Source organism: Neofelis nebulosa, chromosome 3 (genome assembly GCF_028018385.1).
Source record: "Neofelis nebulosa isolate mNeoNeb1 chromosome 3, mNeoNeb1.pri, whole genome shotgun sequence".
NCBI lineage: Eukaryota > Metazoa > Chordata > Mammalia > Carnivora > Felidae > Neofelis > Neofelis nebulosa.
The window spans coordinates 187,585,105-187,609,072 of record NC_080784.1 but is presented as its reverse complement, the minus strand read 5'-3'; positions in this window follow the sequence as shown (position 1 = coordinate 187,609,072).

The window sequence follows — 23,968 nt, the reverse complement described above, 5'->3', positions numbered from 1 at the left end:
TTATGTGCATATAATCTCTATCAGGGTTCACTTTGAGAAATGCTGGTTGTGGTAAATAAAGAACATAATGAAAGTAAAAAAATAAGACCTTACACACTTCAATAATGAGTTGCCACAGATGTCCCAGGACAGGGGAAAATGTGCCCAAGCAAGATATTTAACGGAAAGTTGGAGTTATGAAAAAACAGAATCAGAACCACAAAGAAACCTAAAGTCCTCATGATATGAAAAACCACTTGGGCACTCAGGATGACTCCCAAATATAATCCAGAAGACAGAATCAAAGACAACCAAGTTCTTTCACGTCACGGAGTACAGAATCTGTATTTTGTTGAGTTCACGCTCAGAGCTAAGACCTTAAGCACAGAATGAGAGTTGTTGGGTTTTTTTTCAGTTTATTTATTCCGAGAGAGAGACAGAGAGAGAGAAGCAGACAGGGAATCCCAAGCAGGCTCTGCACTGTCAGCACAGAGCCTGATGCAGGACTCGATCTCACGAAGTATGAGATCATGACCTGAGCTGAAATCCAGAGGTAGACGCTTGACTGAGCTACCCCAGCACCCCCAGAATGTGAGTGTATTTGTGAGGCTGCTATGTTCACCAACGTGATCCAAGGTTTTCCTGTGGCTCGACATTTGAATGACTTAGAAAAGGACAGTCCACAACAGCCAAGACTCGGGAAACATCCTTAAGTGTCCCTAGACAGATGAATGGATAAAGAAAATGCGGTATACACATATATGCAATGGAATACTATTCAGCCCCCTAAAAAGAAGAAATTCCTACCATTTGTGACAACATGGATGGACCCTGAAGGCCTTATGCTAAGTGAAATATGTCAGAGAAAGACAAATATGTATGATCTCATCTATATGTGGAACTTAAAAGCAAGCGAACAAACAAACAAACAACAACAACAAAACACACACACACAGAAAAAGAGTTCAGGTCTGTGGTCAGCAGAGGCGGGAGGTGGGGACAGGCAGAACTGGATGACGGGGGTCAACGAGCATAAACTCCCATCTAGAAGTAAAACCTGGGGATTCAAGGACTACCTAAGGACTGTGGTTAACGCTACTACATGGCATAGTTGAAAATTGCTAAGAGAGTAGATCCTGAAAGTTCTCATCGCAAGGAAGGGGAAATGTTTTGTGAGTACACGAGGTCGTGGGTGCTAACTGAACTTCACGTGTGATGATCACGTCATAATATACGTAGGTCAAATCATGACGCTGTATACCTTAAACTTACACAGTGCTGTTTGTCAGTTGTATCTCAATAAAACTGGGGGGAAAAAAAGAATTTAAACAGTACTTAAAGGATTACTCAGGAAAACAAATTCAAGAAAGAGAAAGAAAGAGGAAGGAAGGAAGGAAAGGAAGGGAGGAAGGCAGGCAGGCAGGCTGGCTGTCAACACAGAGGAGAAAAAGGTAGAGTCCACGGGGACAGATGGTTAGACACATGGGAGCTCTGGAACCTGCATTCCCGTTCAGAGAGAGGCCAGCGGAGACAAGGAGGGAACCAGCTGCTACGCGCACAGCTGGAGCAGCTGTAGGGCTGACCCCGAGGAGACCCTCGGTTATAGCGCAGGCGCCCAGAAGCTGCCGCTGACCTCATGCCTCGGGATGACAAATAACAACGGTTCCTGCTCCTGGCGAGAGTTACGTTACGGGCGCAAATCCTTGGATAATTCCTTTTACTAGGTGTGGTCTGATTCCCCTCCCCTTGCATCTGAGCGGGTCCTAGGGAGTCACTTGCTCAAGCAAACCCAGCCGCAGTAACATCCGAGGACTCGTGAGGCTGGATCACGAGAAGCATTACAGCTTGCGTCGCGGTCTCTCGGGACACGCTCGGGGAGCGGCTGGGCTCCGTCACGCGGCCCGGTGACGAGGCGGCAAGGCGCTCTGGCTGAGTGAGCTCCGAGCTCCGCGCGACGGCCAGCACCACCCTGCCAGCCGTGGGAGCGAACCATCTCGGAAGTGCACCCGCCAAGCCCATCCTGGAAAACCTGACCCTACACTCATGGAATATAAGAGGACGCCTGTCGTCTAAATTCAGGGCCGCTAAATTCGAGGTCATTTGTTCAAGAGCCGGAACACAATTTCACTGAGCTACTTTACGACAGGCACCGAGGTAGGGGGAATGCCACCTCCTGGCATCTTCACGGAAGCCTCCGCAAGGCAGGTCGTGTAATCACACAAACGTGAGCATTAAGGCTTTGGCCCTGGGAAAATTAAGAAACTCACCCCGAGGAACACAAGAACTCGATTTCACCTGCCTCCAGTACCTTTAACGGCTAGGCAACCCTTAAGGGGAAGAACCCACCCAAGATGCGAGGGGTCAAAGAGGTGGGGCAAAAGTAAAGTGAATGGTGAGTTTATGTGGGTGCAAGAGAAGGCACCTCGGTCACTGCCCAAAATAGAATAAAAGTTGTAGGCTATGGAGAATTGTCATCAAAATGTGCTACGGGGCTGACCGCGAAAAAGTAGGGAGGGAAGAGCTTCACAATGTTAAAGGGTTTGGGGGGGGGGGGGGCGCCTGGGTGGCCCAGTCGGCTGGGCGTCCGACTTCAGCTCAGGTCATGATCTCACGGCTGGTGGGTTCAAGCCCCGCGTCAGGCTCTGTGCCGACAGCTCAGGGCCTGGAGCCTGCTTCGGACTCTGTGTCTCCCTCTCTCTCTCTCTGCCCCTGCCCCTGCCCTGCTCGTAACTGTGTGTGTGTGTCTCTCTCTCAAAAATAAATGAGCCATTAAAAAAAAAAGTTTTTTGCCTTTAAATTAGCAAAGCAAGCACTCTGGACACTCATCCTTAGAAACACTGATGCCGTGGGTTTAGCACCTACTACGTGTCAGGGTTTCACCTGGCAGGTAACCACAGGCACGCGTGCTTACATTTGTAAGTGCTTCAGAGTTTACCGACCGCATTCCCCCACATGCTCATTTCGCCATGAGAGCAGATGCTTTTCCCAGGGAACAAACGGAGCCAAATTAATCAACGAATAATTAATATTTATCAGGCACTACCTGCGCGATTGAGAAACGTGGCCCTTCCTTGCCGCCTCTTCCCCGTCGGTCTGCTTATTCCCCTTTGCTTTCTTATTTAACAGTTTTTACGGTAACGGTCTGCACATCTCTCCCTCCCGGGTCTCTAAGCCTCTCTCGCACACCAGCAGCCCGAGTGCGGCGCTTGGGGCAGAAGCAGCAGGCGGCACCGGTGGGAAGGACAGACGGACGGACGGCTGGATGGGCTGCATGTACGGTTAAGTGGTTGAGTGGCTAAGGCTCCTGGGATCAGCCGGTCCTTGCGACATTGCCGACTACGTGACTGTGGGCCAGACCCTTAACCGTTCTGGGTGGAGACTCTTACTTGCTTCCGTAGGTACTGGGGGTTAAATGAGCTAATGCCCGTTTCTCGTGGACGCTGACCCACTGGGAGCAGAAGCTAGGAGGAGGAGGGTGGGGAGGACAGTGCAGAGGGCGAAGAGCTGGTAGGTGAGAATGGAGCAGACAGCACAGGACAAGTCACCAGCCCGGGCACCAAAGAAGAAAAAAGAGGCACTTAAAATATTTATCTGGTCCTCAAGGTGCCCAAAGCCTATTTAGGGAGAAACGAGAAAAGACAACAAATCCACCAGCAACATCGGGTGTTAAGGTGTTGGTGCGGACAGCAGCAGGCAGGGATGCAAGGGGAGGTTTCTAGAGCGAGAGAGGGCGGGCAGGATTTGATAGCGAGGGCAGGGTGGGGGCTGGAGGAGGAGAGAAGGGGGAAGGCAGGGGGGAGGGAGGAGACCGGTACTGGACAAGGACAGACATGAAGTGAGATGGTACTCTGGGGACAGCGTGCTTGGGCCACACAGCCCTGTGCCCGAGTGGAGCTCACGGAAGGCTGAAAGAGAGTTAAGAGAGGGAAGGGGCAGTCCTCCTGACGGACACAAGGGGGCACCCAGGCAGCAGTCCACCAGTTTTCTAAAGGCCATGGGGCGCGGAAGGGTCTCGAGGGTCAGTACCATGGGAACGGCACTATTAATGAGCCAAGTCCTGTGCTAGGTTACTCTACCTGCGTGATTCCATTCAGTGTCCGCCTCAAACTCATCTGGTGCCCACCACAGTATTATCCCCATTTTACAGATGAGAAAGCAGAATTGAGAGAGCAAGTCGCCCAGGGGAACATGTCTCACAAGAGAGCCGGGCCTTGATTTCTGATTTGTGCAACTGCAAAACAGGAGGCCGTAACGCTGAGCCAAACCCATCTCGTGGGCTGTTCTAAATGAGCAGAGGGTGGAAGTTCTAGAGACGTGGATATGGGCTCAGCAGAAACATCTGTCTCTGAATTAAGGCTGAGCCAGACTGTTCCACCACCCCGCCCCCACAACCACTGACCCTGAGAAGCAGCCCCTCCACTGGAAACAGGGCAATGCGGACTTATCGGTCATGTTTCCAGGTTGCCCAGCCTCTTCTGAATTTTTCCTAGATACAGTTCCATACAGATGGTTTTGGTGTCGGTTGGCTTTGTTTTTTAACCTCTCTGAGGAAAAGTCAAGAAAAGGGGTTCGGCCTGAAGAAGGGAAATTAAGCTCAACAGGTCCATGTAAGGAATAGGCCTACAGATCCTTAGGTGATTGGTCATGAAGAAATAAAGAGGGTACTCTGATGGGAAGAACTTCAATAAAATCCCACTAAGATAATAAAACATGGGCTTGTTCTACAATGTCACAGGACTGCGTGCGGAGGGCCCCTCTACGGGAGGTGGCAGAAAGGAAACTACCAGGACCAACTCCTTTGAGAGGCTAGACCCGGTCTGGTGAGGATAATGTTGGTTCAAGGGACAGAATTCCATCACAGTCTCCCACTCTTCTAGAAAGCTCTACAAGGTTGATTTTGGCTACAGCCTGACCCAGTGGCTCGTTCCACTTTGTAGAACATGAACAGTGCAACACATGGTATTCCATCATAGTCTCCCACTCTTCTAGAAGGTACTACACAGTTTATATTGGCTACAAATACAATCAACTGTCTGGTCGGTCAATGGCTGCAGTCCCTGTGAGCTTTACCACATGCCTCTATTTCCATGTGTGTCTATACCAAAGTGCTAGGCAACCTCATCCCCATGACTTCTAGGCTGACCAGTGAGTCTAGAAACTGTCTTTACTCATTGGGTGGACCAATTATCTACCAATCGTCACTGTGGAAGTAACACTGATGAAGCACATGAAAAGAATCTTGTTGTAATGTATTTGGGAAAACTACCACTGTAACTTTTAAACATTTTTCAATTCTCCCTGTTTTGAGTTTTTTGCCTGTTTCGTTTTCGTTCTTGTTTTTACTTCTATGGTGTCAGGACTTACATTTAAGTCTTTGATCCATTTCAAGTTACTTTTTGTGAGTCGTGTAAGATAAGGGTCCAGTTTTTCTTTCTCATGTGGATATCCAGTTTTCCCAATGCCATCTACTGAAGAGACTATCCTTTCGCCATTGTGTTCTTGGCACCCTTCTCAAAAATTAGTTGACTGTATTTGTCTGGGTTTATGTCTGGTCTCTACTCTGTTCCACTGATACGGGAGAAAACGTTCACAAACCATGTATCTGAGATATATTCCAAAGACCTACAAATGGCCAACAGGTGCATAAAAGAAGTGCTTAATATCACTAATCGTCAGGGAAATGCAAATCAAAGCCCCAATATCACCTCACACCTGTTAGGGTGGCTATTATCAAAAAGACAAGAGATAACAAATGTTGGCAAGGAAGCAGAGAAAAGTGAACCCTTATACACTGTTGGGAGGGGATGTAAAATGGTGCAGCCATTATGGAAAACAGAATGGTGGTGCCCCAAAACATTAAAAATTGAACTGTCATATGATCCAGCAATCCCACTCCCGGGTATATATCAGAAGGAAATGAAATCAGTATCCCAGAGCAGTATCTGCACACCCCTGAACACAGCAGTTTTAGTCACGACAGCCAAGAGATGGCAATAGCCCAAGCGTCTTTCCACGAATGACCGCATAAAGAAAAAGAGGTAGCGACGGAGATACAAAAGAATACTATTCAGCCCTGAAAAAGGAAATTCTGCCATTTCCCACAACACGGATGAGTCTATTATGCTAAGTGGAATAAGCCAGAAAAAGATGAAGGTAAGTATTGTGTGGTATCACTTATATGTGGAATCTTAAAAAAAAAAAAAAATCGTATTTGCTAGAAACAGAGAGCAGAAGGGTGGTTGGTTGTGGGGGACGAGGCGAAGTGGAAATGCGCCACTGGTCAAAGGCCACAAATTTTCAGTTCCAAGGAGTTCTCAGGATCTAATGTACCGGTTGGTGACAGTAGGCGCCCCAGGGATACAACATTTTTAAGGAGCCATCTTTTTACTCACCGACCAATCAGTTCCAACCTTACTGGAAAGGAGTGCTTCCACAGAATCAAAAATGTTTATTTAGCTTGCTCACACAATAGTGAGCATCTGCCGAGTGCTTTCCATGGATCTGGCGATGCTCTAAAAGTAGCAACTCTATTAATTCTCACAACGCTGCTTTCTGCTGGATACTATTATTATTCCCGTTTTCAAAGACAAGGAAACAGGCACTGTGAGCTCAGCTGCCTAAAGTCCTACTGTCTGGATCAGGGTCTGAGAGAGCGAGAACCTCTTCTCCTGCACTCGCGGAGGCCACGGGAGTGATGTCGGGCTGCACCACACGTGCAGAAACTATAGTCTCTAAGGTTTCTAAGATGAACACGTGTAACAAGACAGTCCCTCCCCACCAGGAACTTACGGTCACACGGGGAGTGATACGCCCACTCTGTCCACCCTGACTCCACCAAAAGTTGAATACCAGAGCTGTCACAAGGCAGTGAACATCCGCCAAGTACGAAGAGGGCTATCAGGCTGAGGACGGAATGGGCTAGGGCGGAATGAGAAGGTAAGGATGGGACGAGATGGGGAATGCCCTGAGCGGCCGCCCAGATAGACGTGAGCACGGAAGAACCCACGGGGTGAGCCAGCTGGCGAAGGTGGGCCTAAGGGATGATTTCCGGGCTGAGTTTCCCCAAAAGCAGACCCTGAGACGGAAATTCAGTGTGTCTATTTTGCAAGCGGGAACGTGATCCCTGAAAGTCCTGGTAGGAAAACGGGGCAGGGAAGGAAGCTAATAGAAGGGCCATGGTCAAGGTTCATGTTGCCAGGGCATCTGGAGCTCGGTCGTGGGAGACGGTGCAGAACGTGCTTGAGAATCATCCAATGAAGGGGAGAAGAGGTGTTCATATACAACCTTCCCCACCACAGTCTGGCTCAAGGCTGCTCCTGGAGCCACTACCTCTTCAAGCCTGCCCGCAGCTGGCAGCTCGGGGAGGCAGGCACAAGAGCTTAGTCCCACCACCTCGGGGAGCCAGGCACAAGAGCTTAGTCCCAGGGGCCTGCGACAGTCACCAGTCCACCTGACTGCCTTTGCATGGAGCCAGGTCGGCCAGGATTTCTCTATCCCCAGCGGTATCATAAAACCTATCAAGTGGCTCGCTGAAGGCTGGGAAGTTTGGGACCAGATGGAACCTGGGAGAAGGAATGTTCTGAAGAGGGGTACTATTTTCTGAAACTCCAGAGCCCAGGGAATGTTTCAAAAGCCACACAGCAAAGGCAGGGGGTGAATCCAGATGATCTCCCCAGCTCCCCTCCAGCTCTGCTGATCTCTGAGAACGATTAGGAGGAAACAAATCTGCTCTTCCTGGGAAGTCCTGCGAGCCATTGGGCTCACCTTTGTCCTCTGCCCAGCACAGCAGCCCAAATCCCCACAATTCTGGTTTAAAAAAGCCCCTGGTCTTGGACCAGGCACTTTTGTTTTTCTCATTTCTCCGTTTGCCATGTGGAATTAATGCCGATTTCTTGCTGGCAACGTGCTGTGTGTTTGAAGCATTCTGTCATTTAAGCAGAGTGCCCTCATTTTCCTGAAAGATCTGAGGATGAAATGTACAAACTACACTAAGAATACAGGTGAAGCAGGAATGTCATTTAGGAAGCCTACAGTCAGGCTGTAATCAGTGCTAGGAAAAAGAAAGAAAGCAGTGGAAATAGCAATAGGGAAGTGTGTTATCTGAAATAGGTCCCTGTGAGTAAGGGGCACATGAGTAGAGAGGGACTTAAGAAGGTAAAGGAGGTGAGGAAGGAAGCCATGTGGGTTTGTGGGGGAGATTTTAGGAAGAGGGAACCAGAAGGCATTACCATCCTGGCTTAGAGCTTTTGCAGGAAACCCGATACAGGTTGTATTCGTTTAGCTTGCTGCCGTAACAAAGTATCATAAATCTAGCAGCATCAGGAATTTGGTCAGAGTTTCAAGATGGGTCTTACAGGCTAAAAATCATGCTGTCAAGAGATGTGCATTTCTTTTGTAAGCTCTAGAGGACAACCTGTTTCCCTGCCTCCCCTTAGAGCTTCTAGAAGCACCTGTTGCACCACCCAGATGTGAAGTCCCACAGCTGTGCAAGTGCTGGGAGCCAGGGCCTTAAGAACCACTCCAAACGTCCCACCCTTAACGTCCCCAAGCCCTGAGCCATGTCACTCAACAGAATAATTCTAAGAAGGGAGAAGCAGACTGGGTACAGCTGGAGGCGGTTCCAGAGGCGGAACTGGGGACGGGGGTTGGACGGGGGGTTGGGCGGGGCTGGAGAGCCTAGTGTTTTCATTCCCCAAGTGCTTACCTCAGCCTCACGAAGGCCCCCAACTCACTCCTCTTGGCTAATTTAAGGGAATGGCACCTGGTGTAACGAAACTGAAATGTAAAGAGGAGACAGCATGGCATGAGAAGAAAATTAGATCTGGAGGAGGAAAATGGATCCTAGGCCCACACGTGAGAACTTGGGCTAGTTGCTTCTCAAACTTTGTAGAGGTTGGGCTGGCTTCACTGCAAAGGGGACTTTCTTTCCTGCCCTACCTGATGCATAGTTCCTAGTCATTTACAAATAAGCCACAATAATCATCTATTGGGTACTTGTTCCATGGCTAGGAACTACGTTCTTTAAATATGTTACATATTTTTATGCTTGATATATACTAATACATACGTATGAGAAGTAGATGCCAATACTTCCCCCATTTTATTGTTTTAATGTTGATTTATCTTTGAGAGAGACGGAGACAGAATGCGAGTGGGTTAGGGGCAGAGAGGGAGGGAGGCAAAGAATCCGAAGCAGGCTCCAGGCTCCGAGCTGTCAGCACAGAGCCTGACACGGGGCTAGAACCCACGAGCTGTGAGATCATGACCTGAGCCGAAGTCGGACACTCAACCGACTGAGCCACCCGGGCGCCCCAATACTTTCCCCATTTTAGATGACCAAACGGCAAGGGTAAGTAATTTCCTCAGTGGATCCAGGACTGGAAGGCAAGTCTGTCTTATCAACAAGGGCCCATGGCGTTAGGTTAGTGGAAATCAGGAATGAAAGAAACATATCCTTGGAGGATCTTGGATCTATGATGAGTTTTAAGATCTAAGATTTCATTTTAGCCTCTTCTTTTTGAAGACGTTATTTCTTTTGAGAGACAGTGTGTGCACACTGTGGGGGAGGGGTGCTGAGAGAGAGAGAGAGAGAGAGAGAGAGAGAGAGAGAGAGAATCCCAAGAGGGCTCCGTGAGACCCAGGGCTTGAACTCACACACCAGGAGATCATGCCCTGAGCCAAAACCAAGAGTCAGACGCTTAACTGACTTGACCCACCCAGGATGCCCTAGACTCTTTCTTTTTTTTAAAGCAGGTTCCATGCCCGACGTGGGGCTTGAACTCACGACCCCAAGATCAAGGGTCCCATGCTCTACCAACCGAGCCAGCCAGATGTCCCTAAAAGATTTCACTGTAGATACAACTCACAGCTGTGCATTTACCTTAAGGCTTAATTGATTGGTTAGGCCTGTAGGTCAGACAGCACAATACCAAGTAAGACCCGTGTGCGTTCCGTGCACATGAGGCAGGGTAGGGTTATATTTTAAGAACAAACAGTCCTCAAACGTCAGTGGCTTCTGTAGCCCAAGTTTATTTCTTGCTCATCTCCACCTGAGGTCATCTGGGAACTCTGCTGTGTCCCCTCCACTGGCAAGTTGCCGGGGCCGAGGGAGAGGGAGCCCGGGAAGGGCACCCTGTGCTCTTAGAGCCTCCACTCAGATGTGCCCCTGTCACTTCCGCTCCGTCCCGTCGGCTCAAGCAAATCACCTGGGGCATGCGAAAACCCACCGTACTCCTGGAACCAAAAATATCTGGAGGACTGCATTCACGACTACCACAGGGATCTTAGGGTTCACAAAAGCGTTTGTCACCATGACTACTACCCAACTTAATTCTCACAAAACCCAAGACAGCGATGAATTAGTTAAATGCGATTAATTCAATTATAAGCTGTCCACCAAAGACCAAAACAAAGTCAGAGAAAATACAAGTGAGAGAGGGCCTTGAGTCTTATGAAATAGAGGAGGTGTGAATCTGCCACCTGCTTAGCGCAAGGCTTGCCTGCCTCTTAAAGCGCGTCTTCATGAAGAGCGGGACTCTTGTAAATGGACTCTGAATGAAGATCAACTATACCAATTCTTAGCTTAAAAATTGTAATCTTCCAATATTGAAGGGGGAAATGGCCACATTTCCCCTCTTGAAATAGTCCAGCATGTATCTCTAACATCTCCCCTCTACGGGGAGATTTAATTTGAACTATATAATGATTTTAGCCTTAAGAAATGACTTTAGAGTCTAACCCCACCCCCCCCCACCCCCACCGCCCAAGTGAATGATGAGACCCCACTTGATGCCTCTCTGAAAGATCAGGGAAGGAACAGAGGCTCAGCTCTCGAGTAACAAGGACAATGGGCAAAGAAGCGATTCAGAATCCCCACCTCCTCAAGGCAAGTCCCTGTGAAGGGATAACGTAGAGGAGTCTCAAGAACCGTGTGGCTCTCCTGGTCTGGCCCCTGGCTCAGTATTTCAGCTACTTCCTCCGCGGTGGAGCTAAAAGCGGGAGGTGGGAGGCCAAGAACCGAACTCTCTTTTTCCTAGTTAACCCCCCAAAGAAATGCTTTGGTTTCAAAGACTGACCACGGGGTGTCGGGCTTCGGGCAAAAAGAAAATAAATAGACATGGTTTATCAACCCCACTTAATGGCGCCAATAGAACTCGTGAGATCTGCTAAAAGGACAGGACTAATCGGCTGGCCCAAGTATGTCAATATGTCAGGGAGAGTTTACTAAACTTTCACCCAGCTGATTGCATCAACTACTATTTATCTTTTCGACATCTGTACAAATAATTCATTAGGCAGCAGTGATGGGGCCCCATTCGTTTCTTCTGATTAAAGATGGAGGAGCGATTAACCTCTACAGCCAACAATTCTAGACCCAGATAACCTGAGAGCTTCGTACAACACCTGGAAATGCAGAAGAAAAAAAATCTAACAAGATCTCTGATAATGCACAGCCGGGAATGCCAAGAAACGGGAAATCCCTGGGATGGGAATGGTAGGAATGGACTGAGAATTCAAATGATGATGTGACCGGCTGGGCATATACTTTGACATTTGCCAAACTTGGCAAGACCGAGGCAGGAGGGATGCAAATTAAGGGTGGAGTAAAACTTTGATTTCTCCATAAAGCCCGGGCCTTCAAGAGACCATGTCCCAAGAGGCACAGAGATAGGACAACAAAGGCCAGCTTCGCACAGGCTTGGACTGGGGAGAGAACATGGCTGGAGGGAGAAGTTAATGGGGCTTTGGGGTCTGCTCTCCCTACCCTCCACCTGCACTACCAAAGTTTAAAACGCAGCTCTCACCAGTCCTAGACCTTTGGCAGGTTACATAACCTCACAGGGCCTAGTTTTCCTTGGCTGGGCCTTTGTGAAAAATGGATTAAATTCAGTGCATGTTAAGTGCTTAATCAGCACAAGACCTGTGACATAAAAGTAGTGTTCAAAAAATGGTAGGGCAAATCAAAATGTGTTTGAAATGTGCTTTTCTTCCAGAGTCCAACAGATTTTTCCTTCTTAAGAAAGTCAGAAAATGGTATGCATTATCCAAAAATTTAATGAAAAAAATAAATAAATAAACTAGATCATTAGTTTTAAAGGGTCAATAGTTTACAGCCATATCAGATCCTAATCACGTGATTAGAAAATTAGCAAAGGTTTAAAACTTCCTTCATGGTGAAATAACTAAAATAATGCACACATACAAGTTTTGGTAACTATCATCCACGGTCTTTTAATGCCACCGGTACAGTTCAAAAGCCACTTTTGTTTATTTGGGGAAAGCAGAAAATTAGGTCGAACTAAAAGCCACCATGTATGTAACTGGATATGGGGGGAAAGCCCTGACTCGGAATGAGGAGACAAAATAAACTGAATGACCTTGAAGAGAATTTGGTTATCTCAAGGCCTTGGTTTTCTCTGAAAATGAGGGTCTGAAATCAAGGACTTCTGAGGTCCCTTCCAGCACTCTCTTTGATTTTATGACAGCCGTTGCAATTGCAACAGAAACTAACTATCCATTTGGCCCTCCCATTCCACAGAAACAAAACACACGGTATCATTTTAAGAGTCAAAGAGTCAAATTCTTGTTTTGAATTTTAAAGTGCTACATACATGACTGCTAAGGTTAAAGCTTCTCTCTTTCAAAAATCGAAAAGGTTGAATCATCAGAGGATAAAACCCATCACCACTGCAAACCAAAGTGGATTTTCAACCTAGTAGAAAATTTGAATTGACAAAGCATGCAAAAATTAGCTCAAATAGCTGCAGCCTTCCTCTACGAGTATCCTGGCAAATGCTCAGTGGTTTAAGTGTTGATTGTTTATGCTGCAGGAAGCAATGAGGCTGGAAGCGTGAATGTGATATGCCCAGACTCTAGAATCTTCACTCAACAGAGAAGAAGTCTTCTTCAAGGAAAAAGAACACAAGTAAAAAATTACAAATTCTTAGAATTGTTTAATTGTCTCCACAGGACTGGGGGGTGAGGGGTGACACATGGGGGGAAAATCACCAACTGTCATTCATGTTGCAAATTTCCAATTTTTACAGTCACTGGATTTACATACATTTTGTACGTGAGGTTTCTTTCTCCAGGTACATAGTGAAAGACATTGTCCAAAATAACTTTTGATATAAAATAGAACTTAGAAAGAAAAATCACTTAAGAAATCAAATCTTATATAAGGGAGTACTTTAAACCACAGCATTCACACATTTGACTGTGGATCCCAAATGCTTATCTAAACAGAGCCAACGCAATTAAACTGCCTTCACTCAAAATGGTGTCACAAGGCAACTACCCTATTTACAAGCCACTGATAAGTTATGACAACACTATTTCATAGCCTGTCACTGTATTTCTTTTAACCCCCCGGCTCTAGGATTCAGGATTTCCTCAACACTAAGGACTTATCTCAAATATTTTAGTGCAGAACAGTGGGGGGGGGGGGGGGGGGGGGGGGGCGCCAGGGTGGCAACGCTGTATTCAGAACCTAGATAATGACTTGGAAATAAAAAGAGGGATGGGCCCTGGGAAGTGATGAACTGCCACTTATCTTTCTAAGCTATTTTTTTTTAATAAAGAGCAAAACTTTGAACACTAACTTACAAAGATTAAAGCTAAGCAGGCCTAGGAATTCTGTGGGAAAGCCAATGGCCGTGGAAAACTCTTAGGTCACTATCAGTCTTTGTATTTTTCAGATATGATTTAGTAATAGTAAATATGAATATAAGATCAATGGTGTTTATATATTTGCTAACGGAAGAAGTTGGGCAAGTAATACCTGATACTCCCTTTCGTAACGTCAGTGAATTTTGAAAAAGCACTTCTCTAGATATACCCATACAATAGCTATCGGTAATAAAAGCTATCGGTATTACTTTTTAATATGAAATATAACAAGCTCATGCCATTTAAGTTTTATTTTTTTTCTTCCTTCCCTTATGAGACCGAAAAGAAATGCTACAGAGGAAAAATAATAATTTATGCCAAACAGTTCCAAAACCCTTCTGTAAGTCTGAACACCTGCTCCTGCCTGCCTCACTGTGCCAAAACCCTTGTCGTGAGACTAAAAACGAAGGTCAAAACAAGTAAGGCCTGGGGCACCTGGGTGGATCAGTCGGTTACGCGTCCGACTCTGATTTCGGCTCAGGTCATGAGCTCAACAGTCTGTGGGATAGAACTCCACGTGGAGCTCTGCACCGACAGTGCGAACCTGTCTGGAATCCTCTCCCTCACCCTCTGCCCCTCCCCCGCTTGTGTGACATGCTCTATCAAAATAAATAAACGTAAAAAAAAAAAAAAAAAAAAAAAGGAAAAGAAAAACAAGTAAGGCCTTCCCCTGGAAACTTAAACTAGAGGTTTAAAGAGGGCATGATGCTGAGTTCACCCAGTACATCAATACTTTGGTCATTTATTTGTAAGTCAGATGATGACTTCAGCAGATTGGAGCACAAGATCTATCAACAGGTACAGTCACAGACACTACACTCTGTCAATACATAAATACAATCTGGATTACCCGTGAAAAGCTTGTGATTCCTTTCAATACATCCAATACATTCCGGATACTTCCCTGAAAGCATCCCCTACCATGAAATCAAGAAGGGAAAGCATTCAGGTGACGCAGATCTGCTTGTCTTGGTCACAGCAGAGTATCGATGTTTACACAGGGGAATCTCTTTCCAAGGGACTTCACGAGAATCCAGAGTCAGGGAAAAAGCAAGACCGATCTCTGGAAAGAGGTCACAATAATTGTTTCAAGTTCCATATAAAGAAGAGGTTTGGGTCGCCGGGATAGCTCAGTTGATTAAGTGGCTGATTCTCCTGGTTTCGGCTCAGGTCACGATCTCACGGTACAGGAGTTCAAACCCCACGTCAGGCTCCACACTGCTAGTGCTGCCCGCGGGGAGCCTGCTTGGGATTCTCTCACTCCTCCCCTGCCCCTCTCTCAAAACAAATACGTTTTTAAAAAAAAAAAAAACATAGAGCTTTATTAAGGCCCCCACAAAATACCTACTTAATTCATATGTTTAACAGTGGAATAGGAAAAGCTGTCAATTATAGGCATCCATTGGACCAGAAGTTCTGGGTTATTTCATTTAGTGAACCGAACACTTTATGTAAAGTACTATAATCAAGCCTCCCCTTATACAAATGAGGAATCAGGTTAGGGTAAGTCACAAATCCACAATCTTACTGCTGGGTAAGGGCAGAGATGGGGTTTAAAACCTGATTGGAAAAGGAAAAAATAAAATCCGGTCTGTTTACCAAAGTGCATTACATCATATTCTTGCCCCATTCCATTACATACCCTTGAACAATCTGCTTTTTAGTCTAATGGGTGAAAAGAGTAGGAAGTCTTAAGTTCTATCACTGCCAGGAATAAGGGAACAGTGATATAAAAAACCAAACCCAAGAAAGCCACAGAAGTTGTATTTGTAAAATATCTGCTGAAGAGTTACTTCATACCAGGCCTAGGGTTAGGTACTAGGGACAGAGACAAGCAACACAGCTCTAGGACGCCCAGCCTGGTGGAGAAAAACAGCCTCGAATACTCTGTACTGAAAGTAGAGAAATGAGAGAGACAATCTATCATCACGATGGCTCCAAGTCATGGGGAAAAGCAGTTTAGTGTGAATGAGCAGGAGGAAATAAACACGCTTCACTTTGGTCTGCAAACATTTCTCACTAGTATATTTTTTAAGTTTATTTATTTTGAAAGTGCGAGAGAGAGAGTACATGCAAGTGTGGGAGGAAAAGAGAGAGAGAGAGAGAGAGAGAGAGAGAGAGAGAGAGAGAGAGAGAGACAGACAGACAGACAGACAGACAGAATCCTGAACAGGCTCCGTGTGCTCAGCACAGAGCCCGATGCGGGGGCTCGATCTCATGAATGATGAGATCATGATCTGAGCCAAAATCAAGGATTGTACAACTCAACTGGCTGAGCCACCCAGGCACCCCGGTTGGAAATACTTCGAATCCCAAAACTGAACAAATGACTTTTGGATTATGTTCGCTTCAGACTTCCCTTCAGATTATATTCACTGATCCATTCTGAAAACACAATCAGGAGAAGGTTGCACTGAAAACCCACACTATAATAAACAAATTACCAGTTAAAAAAAGGTATCCTTATCAGACCCTTACAGCCCCACTTAAGGAGAGGACCAGGGATACAATAAAGTCCCCTTTCAATTTTCTGGTGAACATTAAACCAGAATGGAAAACCGTGGTCATAGAGATGCCTAATACACAATTCAGATAGTGCTCTAAACTTACGGGCATCACAATCTTAGGACCACGCAGCAGATCAAAAACTCCAAACTGGCTTTATATATCCAAGCTCCCTGGTAGACAGCTCAGGGGAAAATCATGTAGTACAGGGGCCCTTAGGCAGAGTAAGGAATAGCCAGTTGTGCTGTTAAGTGGCCACAGGACCTTGGAACTTAGTACCCACCCCCCCCAGAAAAATGGAAATAATGGAATATACCCCAGAGTTGTAAGGTTCGGTTCTGATAAAGGACTCTGAAGAGTTCCCATGAACTATTTTAAAAGTCGCTATTGATTGCTTTCTCTTTTCCTCCACCATGCCTGATCATTTCTATTGCCTTCAGTCTATCTTACTATTTCTTAGTGAAAACATGACCACAACCTGCAAGAGCAATCGACTCGTGTCAGTCCTCTACAATAAAAGGTACCCATTATTACACTTCTCCACTAATAAAGCAAAAATGGGGAAATGTGTTTCCCTGCAAACAAGATATCTTGTACCAGAGTTGACACGAGCGGATCCTAATCAATACATTATTTTAAAGGGACAACTCTAAAGCAATCAGTCATTAGTTTCTGTACAAAGTCCTATATTTCTTGAAGGCGATTAAAGGTCTCCAGAAGGCAAATGCAGACAGACATTCAAAGCTTAAAAACTATCTTCAACATCATCAATACAGCCCCTCTTAAATGTAAAAAGGTAAATAATAAAACATTAACGATCTTAAATCAAAGAAATTTCTTTCATTAATTAATCTGGGGAAGTAATGATTACACAAAACCACCAAATACAAAGCTTTAACAATGTTCAAGTATTTTACAAAATAGTACTGTATGTTTTTACACTAAGGAGAACTGAGATTGTACAATTAAGGGCAAATATACTCAAGTAATGTCATACATACATGATCACCATTCAGAGATGAAATTTCTCATCATTTCTGCTACAATTTACTGACGAGTTTATCATTCCTCAAAAATTAAAATGTTTCCCTTTTAAAGAACAACGTTAGCCCTGGTAGGTAAATCCTATGAATCAAATACAAGGTTCTTTGATAAGACACTAAACAGACCTAGTGCAATAAGGCTGAAATATTCCCCACAATCTAGCCTTAGCAATTCTACTTCTTAGCAATTCTACATCTAAAGTAAAACAACACACACCTCTGTAAGCATCAAAATAAATTTCCATTCATTAAGGGTTGTTAAGTAAGTCACTCCCTAAAATTGAGAGCATGCCTCATTTCACTCATCAGGCCTCAGATCTGGCTATGACAAAATTTCAATTGCCCAACGATTCATATAAAAAATGAATCTATGAGCTGAAATGAAGAGGCTTCTCAGCAAAGACATCACAACCATTACTGTGGAGTGAATGTATGCACCAATGCTACTGACCAAACATCACAGAAGCACAAGGCAGGAGGAAAATTCACAGATACTAGATGAGTTTATGGGGACAGCTGCCATCAATGATTCTTTTTAATGGCAAGATCTTAAAGATTTTACCACATTTCTTCACGCCTAGGCACCCCTATCAAGCTGCGCAGGCTTCTCCCGATTTTTCCATTCCCAGGCTAAGACCACAGAAGAGGAACCAAAGAAGAAATCCATTGTCAACTTCACACATTACTCCCCTCCCTCAAGCCTGAACTTGATCCCTGCACTCTCCCCCTAAGAGGCCATTTGAGTTGAGGTCCCTTAACTGTCCCTTCTTTATCCTAATATCTTTCTAAGGAAATTTTCTCATTTCTAAGGTGAACGCAACCAAGCTTGGCCTCAACCCCACTCTCTCCTGAGACATTAATTTGAAATTTCCCCCCAAAACATGTTAAGATGGATGAACAGGGCAGAGGCAGAGAGAGGGACAGAGAATCTCAAGCAGGCAATGCACTGAAGCATGGAGCCTGAAGCGGGGCTCAAACCCACAAACCCAAAGATCACGATGTGAAGCGAAATCAGTCAGATGCTCAATAAACTGAGCCACCCAGGCGCCCCTAAAACAGGATCCCTCCTCTTGATTTCAATCCTAACCATACGACTTCTTGTAAAAAGTAGCCTTTGCAAGTCTTTTCCACTTCAAAACCCTCTCTCACTCAACATCGCCTACAGAGGCCAGGGGGGTGGCAGAGTGAATGAAGGCAAGGGGGTCTGGCAAACCAGAACAGGCACCTACCTACAGGGGGCAGCCATAACCCCAGAGTAGCAGATTACCTCAAGTGCCACGCTTAAACGTCAGGAAGGCCTGTCCTGGCCAGACCTACGGGTATTTTGGGTTGAAATGCCCCATCAGGGCTACGTGAGGCAGATGGGCAGGCTGCCTCCGGCTCTCTTGGCTACCTGCTTGCAGCCTCCACCTTAATCCCTATGTAAGGTGGCTGAAGGCCAAACTGCCAAAGCCGGTGGCCTTCTTCAACATGCACAGCCCTCATCCATCCCACCTTCCTGCAACACGAAGCGGCAAGAATCGTTCTCTCTCTTGGTCTCTCCTTCATCTCGCCCATTCCCTTACGAAGGATTCTGTCTGTAAATTTCTGCCATTTTTCTTCTAGCGGCAGCTAGGGTCTCCATAAAACGCTCTCAAGTCTGGATTCACAACTGGCACGCCACTCATTCGTTCACTCACAGGCTAAACCAGCTGTCTTTAATCACTATTTTTTCTTTGTATCACTACTTTGTCTCTTGCTCTTTCACTCTTACTCTTCTGTTCAGTTTAATCTCACTACTTAGGTTATAGTATTTTTTCGAGCAGCGGCCAATGCCCACCTCCTACACTCTATCCTCTCTGCTGAACTCAGATCCACTCTCAACCTGGCCTCCAAAGCCCTCCGTGACTCAACCCCAACCTACCTTCACAACCTCACCTGTCCTTACTCTATATTGTTGAAATAAATTTTAGGACCCAAACGGAGCCACTCCTGGCCGGAGTGCCACATCAGCAAACCAAGTCAGGTTAATTTTGGTTTGACCAGAAATGCCAAACGTCAAGCCAACTCTGGGCCTTCTCACCTCAAACAAGGTTGTCTACGTGGCTGACAATCAGACATTTTCTACTTGTCTCCCCTTGTTCGTTATTCTTTATCCTATAAAAGCTTCTGGCCTTCTGCCCTGTTTTGCAGCTCTCTAAAAGGAGATGGTCTACCTTATGAAGTGTTTTTCTGTATCACCTAAATAGTCTTCTTTAACCGTTTCTCTAACTGTTTAGAGAACATGCTCCAGCCAAACTACGCTCCTTGCTGTCCCTTTAAGAGACCATCAAAACTGGCCCTGAACACCAAAGGTACAAACCATTAAAGGAATTAAGGAAGGATAAATTGGACTTATACAGTATTTAAAAGTTCTGTTTTTACAAAGACTCTTAAGAAAATGAAAGCCAGCAGGCGGGGACATTTGCAAAACGTGCATCTCAGTAAGAACTTAGATCCAGAATACCCAGGACTCTTAAACTCCACGATAAAACTCATTTTAAAAAGAGTGAAGGATGCGACCAGTCACTTCGCCAAAGAGGAGATATGAATGGCAAACGGACACAAGAAAAGATGCTTGACACTGCTAAGTATTAGTCATTCGCGAAATGTAAACTGAAACCACAATGAAGAACTAAGATATACCTACTACAATGGCAAACAGAAAACAAAAATGGGTAACTACCAGATTTTGGTGAGGTGCAGGGCAACTAAAACACCTGTACATTGCTGGTGGGACGGCAAAAAGGTACAGTACTTTGAAAAACTAGTTGGCACCTTCTCCTAAAATCCAACATGCACGTATCCTACAACCCAAGAGAAATAAAAACCCATATCCATACAAAGGTCTGCATGCAAACAGTTTTACTCACAATAGCCAAAAGCTGGAAATAACCCAACTTCCTAGCAACTAATAAATGCATGAACAAATATGGTACATACATAATGGACCATTATCCAGCAATCAACAGGAATGCACTGATACGTGCAGTATGGATGAATCTTAAAAGTAATGAAAGAAACCAGATACAAAACCGCATACAGTAAGTACCATCCCATTTCTGACATTCTGGAAAAGGCAAAAACAGAAGGACAAAGTTAAGTGGTTGCACTGGGGAGTGGGGCAAGAGGATCTGCTACAAAGAACAGGGGAAAGGAAGCCCTCTCGGTTGATGAAAATGCTGTGTAGACTGTGGTGATGATCACACAACTGCATAAACTGTTCACACTTAACACTGAAGACCTAAAAAGGGGGGGGATCATTTGAGTAAACTATGCATCAATTAAAGCGTAACTTTAAAAACGGTCTGAACTATGACTCTTGGCCTGAAATCCTGTTAATCGTCTAAGAAATCCTCCGTGCTGATTGAAAGCCTAATATGTGAGGTCCAACTAAAACTCCTCCACAAAATTTCCCGATTCCTTAACCCAGAAGTTGCAAGTGGCTGCCCAGAATCCAGCTTTAAGTGTTAAGAAAAAAAATTTACAGGGGCGCCTGGGTGGCGCAGTCGGTTGAGCATCTGACTTCAGCTCAGGTCATGATCTCACAGTTTGTGAGTTCGAGCCCCGCGTCAGGCTCTGTGCTGACAGCTCGGAGCCTGGAGCCTACTTCGGATTCTGTGTCTCCCTCTCTCTCTACCCCTCCCCTGCTCATACTCTTGTCTCTCTCTCTCTCAAAAATGAATAAACTTAAAAAAAGAAAAAAAATTTACAGATTTCTAAAAGGAAGATTTCACCCATCATTTTGTTATTTCCAGTTTTGTTTGAAATACCATCAGGGATTTTGTGACAACACTTGCTTAATTATAACCCATCCTTCCTGATACCTATAGCTCTTTGATCCGTCTTGTCACAGTCATTATACCATGCTTTATATTCAGACCTTTGCACATTTTTTAACTAGACCATAATTTGAGATGATCTCTGAATTATGAATCTACTCTTTATAATCCCACACAATGCCTTTAAGAGCTGGTGCTTAATAAAATGAACAACCATCAGTACCACTAAGTAATTTCTAGAGAAATCCTATGAAGGAATACTACTAATGAAATGAAATCGCTGATATCAGGGAGAATGTGAACGAACAAAAATAAGAACAAACAAAAACACCCCAAGCTATTTAAATGTGGCTTTGCCAAGTTTATGACTTGAGTTCTCCATCACGTTCCATTTACTACAACCTACTATAATTACAAATGAAGGCCCTACAAAAAACAGCATCTTTTAAGAGAGAATAAAAATAAGCCCACATAAAAACAAAAAATGTAAGAAAACTTGCCAAACCTAAGAACTCCCAGGTTGGGCTACATTTAGCACGCAACTGGTAACAGAGGTGGTGACAGAGAACTGCTTTTGCTAACTTTGGTTCAAATACTCTAGAAATGAGCAATGGCCAAGTCCAAGCTAGAGAATTCGGTCAAGCAAACCAGTGTCCATAATGTAGCCAGTGTACTCCAAGAGAAGGAATCAGAAGTCACTGCAGCAGCATGTTCTCAGTGCAAGATAAACTACTTGACCACCTGCACAATGGTTCTCTACGGGGCCATCTTACCCATAGGTACAGGGCTGGCGCATCACTCTAAATACCTAAGAACACAACTCCCCCCCCACCCCCACCTTCTCTAGGATAAAAAGAAGTTTTAAAATTCAAATCATTGCTTAAATAGGTACATACCGAATCTGTCAACTTTATTTTTAAATTCACTAGATGGTGAGGTCTCTGAAGATTATCAATGCCCACGGTCTGTGAGGGTCTTTTCTTGGCCCTGAGCCACATGCCAAACTATCACATAAAAATTAGAGACCTGAAATTTACGGTAAGATTAATATGAACCAAAAGTATGCTGCGGATGTTTGAACGGTTAATGTGATCATAAGCTGCATTAACAGAAATGATGTCATGTCTGGTCCCCTGAGAAATACAAGTTCCAGTTGAGACCACAGTACTGGCTACTGCCCAGTTGAGACCACAGTACTGGCTACAATCCAAAGAATACCTAGCAGAATCAGGAATATTCAGGATTATCTAGCAACCATACCGAAGAGGGGAAAACAGGCTCTTCAGCCTAAATCAGAGTAAAGAAAGAAGACAAAGTTAAGTATCTAAATAGCATCATGCAGTAAAACAAACATCCTTATTTAACTAACTTTGCTCTAAAAGCAAGAAATAGAAACAATTAGTCACAGAGAAAGAAATTTTAACTCAGCATTTCTAGCAAACTATTAAGATGTCTTCGAAATTAATGGTTTTCTTTAAAGTATCTGAACACAGGAGATAGCCATCAAAATTATGCACAAGAGAATCTGAAGGTGTTTGTGTTACCTTACAAGCCTCAAATCCTACGACTAAGTCATATGCTTTCTGTTTTGTGGGGTTCTGGCTAAGTAGTGTGACTGGAGGGGTGTATTTCGTCCTATTCCCCCACGTTCGTTGAGTTCATTTCCTCAACTTGTTGCCAAATCTCTACTTGCTGATGGCCTTCCTTTCTTATGCTACATTCACAACAAAAAGCAGCTCCACTATTTTGAGGCAAGAATTCTTCAAGAAAACAAGATCATCAAGAAAGATTTTCGGAGTATTAGGGACAACGTTTTACATTTAATTTTCTTGTTCCACACCACTGAGAGGATTCATTTGATAGTTGTAACCACCTAGGTAAACAAGGGAAATTGTAACCATTTTTGTATCCAATTGGCAAGCCTACAATAAATGGGTTAAAGGACACCGATTTTAAGAGCCACACCTTTGTGAATAACATCAGTGCTTAAGACTCACAGCTTTGGTCAGATGTGGCCGGGCTTGCAAAACTGAACAGTGGGGTGGGCATGAGGGCAGAATAAAAAAGAGCTCAGCTCGCGCTACCGTTTCCACATAGCCACTCCCAGTGCACACTCATCACTTACCAAGATGTAAAGAGCACTGGCTGTTCCTAGAAACTCTGCCAAATGCCAACCTGCGTTCTTTACATCAGCATGGCAACTTGAGTTTCTCGTGAAGAAAACTTAATGGTCTCATCTAGGATTTTAAAAAGCACAAGATTAAACAATACATATGCGACACTGACATCTATTTAAAACTAGATAGATGGTCACATTATAAGAAGATGCAACTGGAAAAAAATGCAACATAATACTTTGGCAAAAGGTGCCGGTTTAGGGGAAACAAATCTAAGTGCCCAGATTTTCTTAACATAATCTAAAAAAAATAAATAAATAAAAATAAAAAAATTCTAGCAGATAATGTTGCCAATTCTTAAAGCAGAATAAATTGTTAGGTTATTCCATGAAAAGAACATGAGACATTTCCAGAAGCATCTGAACTCTTCTAAGCCACCGGCATCGTTTAAGAACAGCTACCTATACACTAAAAAGTATACAGCCTGAAAAATTCTAATCTGCCCAATTAACTCCCTTAAACTGCGTTAAGATGTATGCTTCAAGGTACATTTAAATTCCAACTACACACACCTATAAATTCCCTTTAACATTTAAATATTTGTAAAAGAGAGGGAGGAAGAGAAGACGGGAGTCCAGACATTAATGAGTACAGTATTTAATCTTTAAGTGAAAGGAAGTGATTTATTACAGGCCCTTTGATGGGTCACACCAAACACCTCATTTGCTGTTAAAAAGGTGTTTTTAACTTGTCTACTGCCTGTCACAGGAAATGGAAAGTCAAATTCACATTTTAACACACTAATTACTTTGTAGACTGCATAAACTATCCAACACCGAGATTCTAGTAAAATGGA